A 12,156-nucleotide genomic window follows, 5' to 3' on the forward strand; every position below is an offset into this window, starting at 1 on the left:
CTTAGTCTTAATATCAAGCAAATTCCCAAGATTCTTGGACCCTTGAGTTTAGTACCATATAAAGCTTCCAGACACTAGTGTTGTAAGGCAAATCTGGCCTTCGTCTGTATCGTTGGTGGGCTGTGGGTCAGAACTCACAAATCCGGGCATGTCTGTGGGTGGAGGATTTCCGTGGTGCTCCTTAAATGTTGCCAAGAATATGAGTGCTGCACAAAAACCAAATCCTTTTGTGACAGAGCTCCCCTGGGGTTAGGCTTTCAGGAGAAGCATGGCCTAAACACAGTTCAGGCGTGTTAAGATCGACAATCTGCTAAGGTCTGGAGGAAAACAGAAAGAATGTAACGTGTGTAAAGAATGTAACCACAGTGTACGAACTCTTTCTCTTGGAGGCAGCTAGAAATACTCTCCTGGCTTTCTCTTGGTATGGAGCATAGTTAGGAAGTTTTTCCAGGTCTCAGCTGAGGAAACTGGAATGTTTCCTTGTCTTGGTGTTAATTGCTCTATTTCTCCTTTCCGGCTGGGGACACTGATGACTTCTTTAGCCCTTGATCATCCTTTGAGGCCATGGGGAGCTTTTCCTGGAAACACTCCAGCTTTCTGTTTGTAGAGAATGAAGAAACTCCTGCAGGGGTGACAAAACGCAGATTGGTTACTTTGTGTCCCTGTGATCAAATACCTAGGAAAAACAATGGAAAGGTTGGAATTACTTATGTATCTCATGGTTTCAGGGGTTCACATTCCATCAGGACCTGGAAGTGGTGGTGTGGAAGCCCACCACATAGTAGACAGCATGCAGAGAGAAAGGTAGAAAGGGGCCAAGGCCAGGTAGCCCTAAAGACCTAACTGGAGCAGACAATTTCCTTCAGCTGGATCCTATGTCCTAGACTAGCCTTTGGGGTTTAGAGGACTGCAACAATTATCTCTCCAAAGGTGAGGGGGGTACAAGAAGCAAGGAGCTCTGGGAATTTGCCCCAGCAAGTGCAGAGATGTTTGGAATAGCCACTGACAAGGCCTTATAGGGCCTTACGTAGTTTGAGCAACACTTTCCATATTTCAACACAAGTGCCCTTATTTTCTAACCCATTCAGAAATGCCTCTGGCAGTTACCACAGCATCACTGAACCCAAATCCAGAACTACAGCATTGTGAGATTAAAAATGTCAGAGCCATTGTGAAAATGAGAGCTGGAGCTTGTGCAATAGCTTGGCTTCCCAGACAGACAGATGACAGACGACAGACAGACAGCAGCTACATCATTTCTCTCAGCCGAGTAAATGGAGATGGATGTAAATGATCAGTGGAATGCCTTGCACATTCTCTGACAAAGGAAGGGCAGAAGAAGAGGTTTGCTGTTTAAGTGACTATTAGCGGTAGACATGTTACACATCTGAGAAACGGTCCAGCTATCTCGACATGTTGAGACGTGATGCCTAGGGTCTTAAGGACATTTGGGTGAGTCAACATCTATTGTGATTTTGATTTTATTATCTTATTTATTTTTATCACCTGGCTGGTACCCATAACAATGATGATTCAGCTCCTTAGACCTTTCAAAAAGGTCTAAGGTCTTTCAGTGACCGCATTACAATTCATTAAATGGTGAGCAATGGTCTCTTCTTACCTTGTCTAGTATGGACGTTAGGATAGGTGGTTTAAGTTAGCAGAAAAATATCTCCAGTTATTTCATGCATATTTGGAATTCTGTGTGAGCACAGTGAATTGGAGCATGGGTACAGGGCAGGGATTAGCCAAACAACAGGAGAAACAGGCACCAGGTGCTAGATAGTCATTAGGAGCTGTTGGCTACCTCTCCTCCGCTCCTTTCTCTCATTTGTAGGTGACTCTTAGGTCTTTGGCATGCAGACCCCCTTTAACTGCCCGCACTGTCTTCGTTTGCATGTTTTGTTTGTTTGTTTGATCCAAGATCTCCTGTTCCCTAGCAGACTGATGTCCATTTGCTACAGGACTGAAGATGGCTTTGAACTTCTGTCTCCGTCCTCCATTTCCCAAGTTCTGGGACTGCAGTCTTGCAGCCCCACATCTGGGCTTGCAGTTGAGCACAGAGTTTTCTGCATGTTAGCCAATCCCCCTGCCCACAGAGCCACACTGCAGCTCACTGTCTGCATTGCTATTCATCCTGCACAGGTCACTGACTAGTCTTGACAACTTGCTGCTTTGGAGGTCTCAGCCGAGATTGTGGAAAGCCATCCTCAGACTTTCCATCCAGAAGGGGGTCATGCCCCAGCGTCACATAATTGTGTTGACCTTAGTTGTTTTTGTTCCTCTGTGTAGATAAAGTCTTCAGTGTGGGGCAGGAACTCTTGCATTTATAACATCTAGTGTGCTGTCCAACCAGTAGGGGCAGGAATTTCATCTACACTCCACTGAAGACGTAGCTAATGTTTGGAGTTTTGGTCGACAGTGACTTCCTGTAGATCACAAAGCTGAGACCCCAAGTCAGTCCAGTCTGACCCTGAAACCTGGGACCTGTTACCATAGCATCTTCATTATAAGACACAATTTGCTTCTGAAGAGCGCTTCCTTGGAGGTAGGCAAAAGGTTTCCTTGGGGTTTGTATCCAGGGTGGTGGCAAAGCCCCTGTTTTAGTGTGGCACGAATGTTGGCACAATCCCGGGGCATCCATTGCACGTTCTGAGAGACTGGCTTCGCCTGAGTGTGTGCAGGTGCACCTCTATACTGTGTGTCTGTGCACGCTGATTCAGCCTGAGCGTGTGCAAGGGCATCAGCACACACATGGGGTCATAGATCCAGAGTCAACCTGGGCTCTTCCCTGCCTAAGTTTAACAACAAAATACAACTTCATCCACAGAAGACAGAATTGCTTTGTGTTACTAACAGAGCCAAGCCTTGGTGGTGTGCACACACTCCAGTCCCCTAAAGCCCGAACAACACACATGCGTATGGTCTCAATTACACATCTCGGTCCCCCCAAGGTTTTTCTGTCTTTCACATAAATGGGATTTTCCTGCAGGTTTATGATACTCAATTAACAAAGGCCTCCCAGTGTGACACTTGTTCCCTCTCATTTTACAGTATCGTCCCTAGAGGAACCTTCTAATCATTTTCCCCCTCTTGTCTCACAGGCAATCCCTACCCCAAACTCCAGTTTCATCCATTTTTAAATACAAGGGCACAAAAGCATCAGGGTCCCTGTAAAGATTACGCTTCATCTTCATGCTCATTAAATTGGACTTTGCACAAATCTGTCCATGGATGTCCTTACGTGGTCAGGAAAGTTTTTATGGGGCCCCACTGACCTACAAGCCCCTCCTGAGGTGTCCTTACATTTATGTAGATGAGTCCTCGTGTGACAGCTCAGCATTTCCGTCCTTCAGACCCCTCATCAATCTTGTAAAGCAAGTGGGCAGCAAGTTGGTCAACTGATTTCTGCCAAGTGCAGATTCCAGTGGGTGATCCTGGAGTTCTCAGCTGACATCTATTGGATAAGCATCTCCGTGGTCCCCTCAGTGGATGGAAGATCCCAGGCGTCAAGCAAAGCAAAACAACAATACGAAACTCCCGTCCAAAAACCAAACAAAAAAAAAAGCAACAGGGACCAAGTGTGGGTCTTCAGGTGCTGTCGCTTTTTAAAAAAGATTTTATCGTTTGAGAATTTTATAGATGCATGTATATGGTGCGTTTTGATCAAATGACCTTCCCCCTTCTCCCCCTCACTCCTTGGATGTTCTTCACGGCCTAAGTGAACTGGAGAGCCTTTTTGGCTCAGGGTGAGGTGGGTTGCTGAGGCAAGGTGGAGATCAGCTAAGCTCTAAGCCCAGAAAAATGTAGAACTTGTTCATCATAACCTACTAAGCCCTCTCTAAACCAGGAAAACTAAGACACTCTAGTTGGGAGTGAGGTAAGGAAAGTGTTTGGGATGACTCGGAGATAAGATCTATCTATACACACACACACACACACACACACACACACACACGCAATAGGTCTATAACCCAAGGGCAAACTCAGAGTTGCAGCCATGAATATTGTTTGTGGGTTTTCTGATCCCCTGCTGCTACTTTGACAAGTCTCCATCTCCGTTTACTTTACTTACCTATGAGAAGAGTCTTTGAAAAACAGTTTTCCGATTGTAAAAGGGAAATATTTATTTTTATGTAGAAAGATTTCGGCTCATCTGGGTTTTCCTTTTCTGAACTTGACTGCTTGATTTTCATATCTTGACTCTACACACAATTACAAGATGACACCATCACTGTGAAACCCAGAAGTATAAAGCCACTTGTTATAAAGGGACATATCTGCCCTGTGTCGCCAATGGTCAGTGTGTCCTCTGACCACACAGTGACTTTGGCAAGAGTGGAAATTCCTCAGATGGGATTCTTGGCCCAGTTTTTAAACATCGTCATTTCTGGGACCAAGTCAGTGGCTAAATGGTGGGAATTGAAGCAAGATCCTTCAACAGAGTTGAAGTCTGGTTGTGCCAGTCCTCCAGCATAGACAGTCTGGAGCTCCACAGCCTTCCATCTCGTCCTGCACCCACTATCGGTCTAGAGCTAACACATGAACACAAGTAGTTGAACCATGCATGCCATACAGGCCGTACATACAGTTGTCCACCTCCCACTGGGCCTTCTTCATCTCCTCATCCACTCTGTCTTGAAGACCTCCTGAGGGCTCCTGGAACCATGCAGGGAGGTCAGAACAGGTTTCCTGGCAGCCTGGGCTTAATACAAGTGTTCACCAGAACAGCGGATCAGTGCAGCGTGTCCACCCACAAATGTCCTTGAGAACCTCCAAGGACTCAGAGGATGAGAGTGCTAAGTACTGAGGCTTCACCATTCAAAGACCTGGTGGGAGGTGTTAGGTGATCCTTGAGCCCTCAATAATGAGAAAGAAAAGCAGTGATATTGAAGTTGGTATAACTTCCAATATTTAAGAAAAGTTCTTTAAAATACACACACACACACACATATATATATATACACACACACACATATACACACACATATATATACACAACATACACACACACACACACATGTACGTCACAAAACCATAACCTCTTCTGTTATCATTGGCTCAGCCTCCTCACCACGTGGACCACTGGTTCTTGGTCCAACAGCTGCTGACTTTCTCCAGAAAATGCGTGAACTAACTCCCCACCTTTCAGTCTTTTTTAGTCCAAGTCCAACTTACAAAATAATATTCTCATCTTCCCAAGCATTATCAAAATAAAACCCACGAATTCTAGCATAGCAGTTTTGAGGAAAACACAACAAAGCACAACAGGGCAGAACCAAACAGTTAGCTAAAAAGGATTTGTTTCCCTAAAACCGCCCTCTTGTAAAAATGGATTTCTTCTTACGATGTTGATCATCAATAAAAGCCTTTACTCAAGCTCTCTGAATCGCCTCAAGCAATCCTGCCTTTCAATAAATCTAGGGATGTTCCCAGGGGTTTCTGGCCCAAGCCACCCCACCACTTTTATGATGATATATGGGGGTCATATACAGGGACTTAACCAACAGCCTCCAAATTAAAAGTCATGGGAGCAGGTAGTTTAAGAAAGAGATTTATTCCAAGTTTCAAATGAAACAAAGGTATTCCTTACAGCTGTGAGCCATCTGCAACCGATTTTCTCATACTCAGGGTATATTGAAGATAAATATTCTCCTGTACCCACCCCCTCCCCCTCGCACTCTCTCTAGGGACTCATAGAATATGCCACCCAGAGGAACCTTAACATTTGCACGGCATGCAGCTGCTTGAGCTCCCTGTGGCCTTTCTGTTGTAGTTCATATTGATTTCAAATCATAGAACACTCACTACCCAGACCCTTACATTGTTATTTAACCTGCAAATGCAGGTTAGAAAAGACTGGGTCATTTTAATTGCTACAAGACTCATAGCTATGACTGATTATTCAGTGTGGCCAGGAGTAACGTTAGAATCACGGTTTGGCTAATTTCCCATATGAATGTAGAGAAAAATGTGAACACAGAACAACATATCCCAGTGGCCCAGAGCAGAGCTGAACTCTGACAGCCATGGGCTTAAGGGTCTCCACCAGTGACCCAGCTTCTATCTTTTCAGCTATAATTAGGGGAGATAAATGTTACTGCTTTGGAGGGCTCCTGGGAAAATAAAATGTGGTAATACCTTTAAAATGCATAGACAAATTTCCAGAAGATATGCCGTAATAAAGATTAGTTCTTGTTACTTTATGAATGATAATCTTTTCAAAGTTACTTTCACCAACTACAAGGCTAATGCAATAAAACAATATTAAAATCTAATACTACAGGTAATCTCTTCCATTTATGGCCTCATGAAACAGTTGCATCTTGAATAGTATACCAAGTAGCACTCACCCTAGCACTTATTTCTGAAATTGTCCTCTGTGGAAAGTTATCATCCGGTAACATGTAACAAGACATACATACACTCAAACACACACACACACACACACTAATACACAGACACACACAGCCACATACACAAATACACAGGCACACACACAGATACACACAGACACATACACACACAGGTACACACATATACAGATACACACTGACACACAGAGACACACACATACAAATACACAGACACATACACAGATACGCACAGGCACATACACAAATACACAGAAACACAGGCACACACACAGATACACACACACAGACACACACAGGTACACATACAAATACACACTGGCACACATAGAGACACAAATTCACAGACACATACACAGATACGCACAGGTGCATGCACACACACAAACACAAAGAGACACACACATATGCAAACACATTCAAATACACAACCACACATAGAGACACATGCATAGATGCACACAGGTACACGCACACACACATATAAACACAAACACAGACATACAAATACACAGAAGCATACACACACATAGAAACACACAGTCACTCACAGAGGCACACAGATACTCACAGGTACACACACACACACACACACACACACACACACACATACAAATACATACACATAAACACACAGACCCACACATACAACAAGATAAAGAAATGCTGACAGGTACAACAGAAAAGCCTGCTCACACAACCCCCCAGTCTTCAGTGCACTGCCTGTCATTGTCATTTCCAACAGAATGCTATGCCTCTGCATAAGAGACTATTTTACCTTGTATCCCAATCTTATTGGAGAAAAGAACACAGTTTAATCATCGAATACCTGTGGGGTGTGTGTGTGTGTGTGTGTGTGTGTGTGTGTGTGTGTGTGTGTGTGTGTGTGTGTGGTGAAGCTGGTGAAGGACATACTTAATTTTTTTCAGTTTCTGACTTTGGCCACACACTTTTGTCATAAAGCTACGGTCAGATGCCATAGCTTGGAATCCCTTGGGTCTGGTCAAATCCAGTTGAAAGCCTAGCTTTCTTTTCCAGTGCAGTATGCTATGCCTGCCACACTCTAGCACAGATGTGCAGGGAAGACAGGAGCTTAGCCTGAGTTCCCATTTCCCACTTCTTTCTACTTCCAGAAGCTGTTTCACAAGGACCAAATCCTCTCGCCTAAAGAGATGATAGAAATGCAAATCAATATGCTATTGTGTGCTGTGTGGTTTAGGGGATGACTTGTCAGCTGCAGGGCCTTACAAGTGACTTCTTTTTTTTTTATTTTTTTTTATTAACTTGAGTATTTCTTATATACATTTCGAGTGTTATTCCCTTTCCCGGTTTCCGGGCAAACATCCCCCTCCCCCTCCCCTTCCTTATGGGTGTTCCCCTCCCAACCCTCCCCCATTGCCGCCCTCCCCCCACCAGTCTAGTTCACTGGGGGTTCAGTCTTAGCAGGACCCAGGGCTTCCCCTTCCACTGGTGCTCTTACTAGGATATTCATTGCTACCTATGAGGTCAGAGTCCAGGGTCAGTCCATGTATAGTCTTTAGGTAGTGGCTTAGTCCCTGGAAGCTCTGGTTGCTTGGCATTGTTGTACATATGGGGTCTCGAGCCCCTTCAAGCTCTTCCAGTTCTTTCTCTGATTCCTTCAACGGGGGTCCTATTCTTAGTTCAGTGGTTTGCTGCTGGCATTCGCCTCTGTATTTGCTGTATTCTGGCTGTGTCTCTCAGGAGCGATCTACATCCGGCTCCTGTCGGTCTGCACTTCTTTGCTTCATCCATCTTGTCTAATTGGGTGGCTGTATATGTATGGGCCACATGTGGGGCAGGCTCTGAATGGGTGTTCCTTCTGTGTCTGTTTTAATCTTTGCCTCTCCCTTCCCTGCCAAGGGTATTCTTTTTCCTCATTTAAAGAAGGAGTGAAGCATTCACATTTTGATCATCCGTCTTGAGTTTCATTTGTTCTAGGCATCTAGGGTAATTCAAGCATTTGGGCTAATAGCCACTTATCAATGAGTGCATACCATGTATGTCTTTCTGTGATTGGGTTAGCTCACTCAGGATGATATTTTCCAGTTCCAACCATTTGCCTACGAATTTCATAAAGTCGTTGTTTTTGATAGCTGAGTAATATTCCATTGTGTAGATGTACCACATTTTCTGTATCCTTTCCTCTGTTGAAGGGCATCTGGGTTCTTTCCAGCTTCTGGCTATTATAAATAAGGCTGCAATGAACATAGTGGAGCACGTGTCTTTTTTATATGTTGGGGCATCTTTTGGGTATATGCCCAAGAGAGGTATATAGCTGGATCCTCAGGCAGTTCAATGTCCAATTTTCTGAGGAACCTCCAGACTGATTTCCAGAATGGTTGTACCAGTATGCAATCCCACCAACAATGGAGGAGTGTTCCTCTTTCTCCACATCCTCGCCAGCATCTGCTGTCCCCTGAGTTTTTGATCTTAGCCATTCTCACTGGTGTGAGGTGAAATCTCAGGGTTGTTTTGATTTGCATTTCCCTTATGACTAAAGATGTTGAACATTTCTTTAGGTGTTTCTCAGCCATTCGGCATTCCTCAACTGTGAATTCTTTGTTTAGCTCTGAACCCCATTTTTAATAGGGTTATTTGTCTCCCTGCGGTCTAACTTCTTGAGTTCTTTGTATATTTTGGATATAAGGCCTCTATCTGTTGTAGGATTGGTAAAGATCTTTTCCCAATCTGTTGGTTGCCATTTTGTCCTAACCACAGTGTCCTTTGCCTTACAGAAGCTTTGCAGTTTTATGAGATCCCATTTGTCGATTCTTGATCTTAGAGCATAAGCCATTGGTGTTTTGTTTAGGAAATTTTTTCCAGTGCCCATGTGTTCCAGATGCTTCCCTAGTTTTTCTTCTATTAGTTTGAGTGTGTCTGGTTTGATGTGGAGGTCCTTGATCCACTTGGACTTAAGCTTTGTACAGGGTGATAAGCATGGATCGATCTGCATTCTTCTACATGTTGACCTCCAGTTGAACCAGCACCATTTGCTGAAAATGCTATCTTTTTTCCATTGGATGGTTTTGGCTCCTTTGTCAAAAATCAAGTGACCATAGGTGTGTGGGTTCATTTCTGGGTCTTCAATTCTATTCCATTGGTCTATCTGTCTGTCTCTGTACCAATATCTTTCAGTTTTTATCACTATTGCTCTGTAATACTGCTTGAGTTCAGGGATAGTGATTCCCCCTGAAGTCCTTTTATTGTTGAGGATAGCTTTAGCTATCCTGGGTTTTTTGTTATTCCAGATGAATTTGCAAATTGTTCTGTCTAACTCTTTGAAGAATTGGATTGGTATTTTGATGGGGATTGCATTGAATCTGTAGATTGCTTTTGGTAAAATGGCCATTTTTACTATATTAATCCTGCCAATCCATGAGCATGGGAGATCTTTCCATCTTCTGAGGTCTTCTTCAATTTCCTTCTTCAGTGTCTTGAAGTTCTTATTGTACAGATCTTTTACTTGCTTTGTTAAAGTCACACCGAGGTACTTTATATTATTTGGGTCTATTATGAAGGGTGTCGTTTCCCTAATTTCTTTCTCGGCTTGTTTCTCTTTTGTATAGAGGAAGGCAACTGATTTATTTGAGTTAATTTTATACCCAGCCACTTTGCTACAAGTGACTTCTTAAAGCAGTCACCTACAGGCCAAGGCTCTCTTGGCCCTCGTTCACTCTTCCTGGATGTCAGCTATTCACCAAACCACATCCTCAGAACTTCTAATTTGGCCTTGTCTAAGTGGCATGGTAACTTCTTTTTTTTTTTTTTTTTTTTTTGGTTCTTTTTTTCGGAGCTGGGGACCGAACCCAGGGTCTTGTGCTTCCTAGGCAAGTGCTCTACCACTGAGCTAAATCCCCAACCCCAGGCATGGTAACTTCTTAAGATCCTTACCTCTGGAAACTTCAGAGGTTAGCTGTTTTTAGCTGTTCTTTTATGAGGAGCACTGTTACAATGTCTCAGATACATCAGTGCGGGAGTATAGCTGACTACTGTCTTCATATCCTCCTTAGCCCTGCTAACTCTCTGCAGTCTGCCTGACGCTCAGGAACTGACACATGAGATAGGCATTAAGCTGGGTTTGATAGCTCACACCCGTAGTCACTGCATTTGAGAGGCTGAGGCAGAAGAATAACTCTAAAAACGAGGGCAGCCTGGGGTACATAGTGAGACCTGATCTCAAAGTATCTCCTACCCTTCAGAAGAAGAGGAGGAGGAGGAAAAGGGGAGGAGGAAGAAGGAAGGATTAACTCTCCCCTTTAAAGGTATGACGTGTGTGCGCGTGTGTGCACGCACAGCAGGATCAGCTAGTCAGTGAACTCCAGAGATCCACCTGTATCCCCAGACCTTTTGGGGTCACAGACACAAGCTTTTGTGCCCAATTCTTGCGTGGGTTCTAGGGATCCAAATTCAAGTCACCATGCTTGCCTAGTAAGTACTTTAGCACACGGGCCATCTCCCCAGCCTCAGAACATGCCGTTTCGAAGAGAGTTTCAATTAGTACCTCATTTAACTTTCTGTTTGTGGAGAGTAAGCAACCTTTCTGTTTACCAGGAGCCCTGAGATACCGTCCTACCCACTTCCGGCAGATTTCAATGTATGGCTCCTCCTCTTGCCACACCCCGTCCTGTTCTGCACGGAGACAGCATCCTTAATGGTGATGTCCTTTGCCGCCCACTTCCCAAGCCCTTGAGATAATGAAAACCGGTCTCCAGTTGTTTGCGTTGTCTATATTCTTTACCTTTCAGGTAGTTGATGACTTTCCTTCCATTCAGCAGAAAGGAGTGTTCAGCGTTTTGTAACGATCACTAATGTCTCAGAAGACACTGGGGACCGCAGGACATAGTTCAGCAAGTATGAGGCTTCTGAAGACGGGCCTGTAATTATCATGCTGTTTTGTACCATCCAGTGTTTAAGGGAAGCTAAGTGAATATCTAGTGGACGAATGAATGTATGGATGAGGAAATGACCACATCTTGTCACTCACAAACCCTGGTACAGATTAGAATAATTTAGGGAACTTGTTCCACGGCATAGGCTCCTGTTTACTTGAACGTTGACGAGCAGAATATACTCTGGGAAATATTTGCTAGTCCACGGATAGACTAGTTTTATATGACCCCAGAGCTGCCAGTTAACAATTACTTAAACACACGTCTCTCAAATGACTTAAACACACAGCTCTAACAATTACTTAAACATACATCTCTAATGCCAATAGAGCAACCCGTCTTGCTGCATTTGGACAGATGCTTACAGTCATATTCAGGGACAGATATGATGTCTATATAGGGGCAGAGGAAACGGCACAGGAGTGATGTCTGGGGGTGGGTTGGGGACCCACAGATAGATTACTTCATGCGAAATGTCACTGGGACACCTTATAATACCTCTGGTTTCACGTGTGGGTAAGATTTACTTCAGTAACTGTGATTCCATCTCTTGTTTGTGTGCCTCAAATTAGGGCTTCTCCTTTCCCCAAGTCCTTGCCTGTGCTGAAACCCTGGAAGGAACCATGGATGAGGCCCGGGGAGGAGGGGGCTGTGGTGTTTTCCACTGCGCAGGTGGTATCTGCTATAGGAATAAATTATGGATCTATTTCTCTAGAGTGTTTAGTACGATGTGGTTCACAGGCATGGAATAAAAAAACACAACCCCAACACCTCCCCAGTGTGGTCATCCGTGTGCAGGTGAGGAAAACACACTGAAACTGTACACCCAGGGTACCCAAACCCCAGCGAATCTGATTTTAATTGGAAAAGAT

This window comes from Rattus norvegicus, chromosome 14 (genome assembly GCF_036323735.1).
Source record: "Rattus norvegicus strain BN/NHsdMcwi chromosome 14, GRCr8, whole genome shotgun sequence".
Taxonomy (NCBI): Eukaryota; Metazoa; Chordata; class Mammalia; order Rodentia; family Muridae; genus Rattus; species Rattus norvegicus.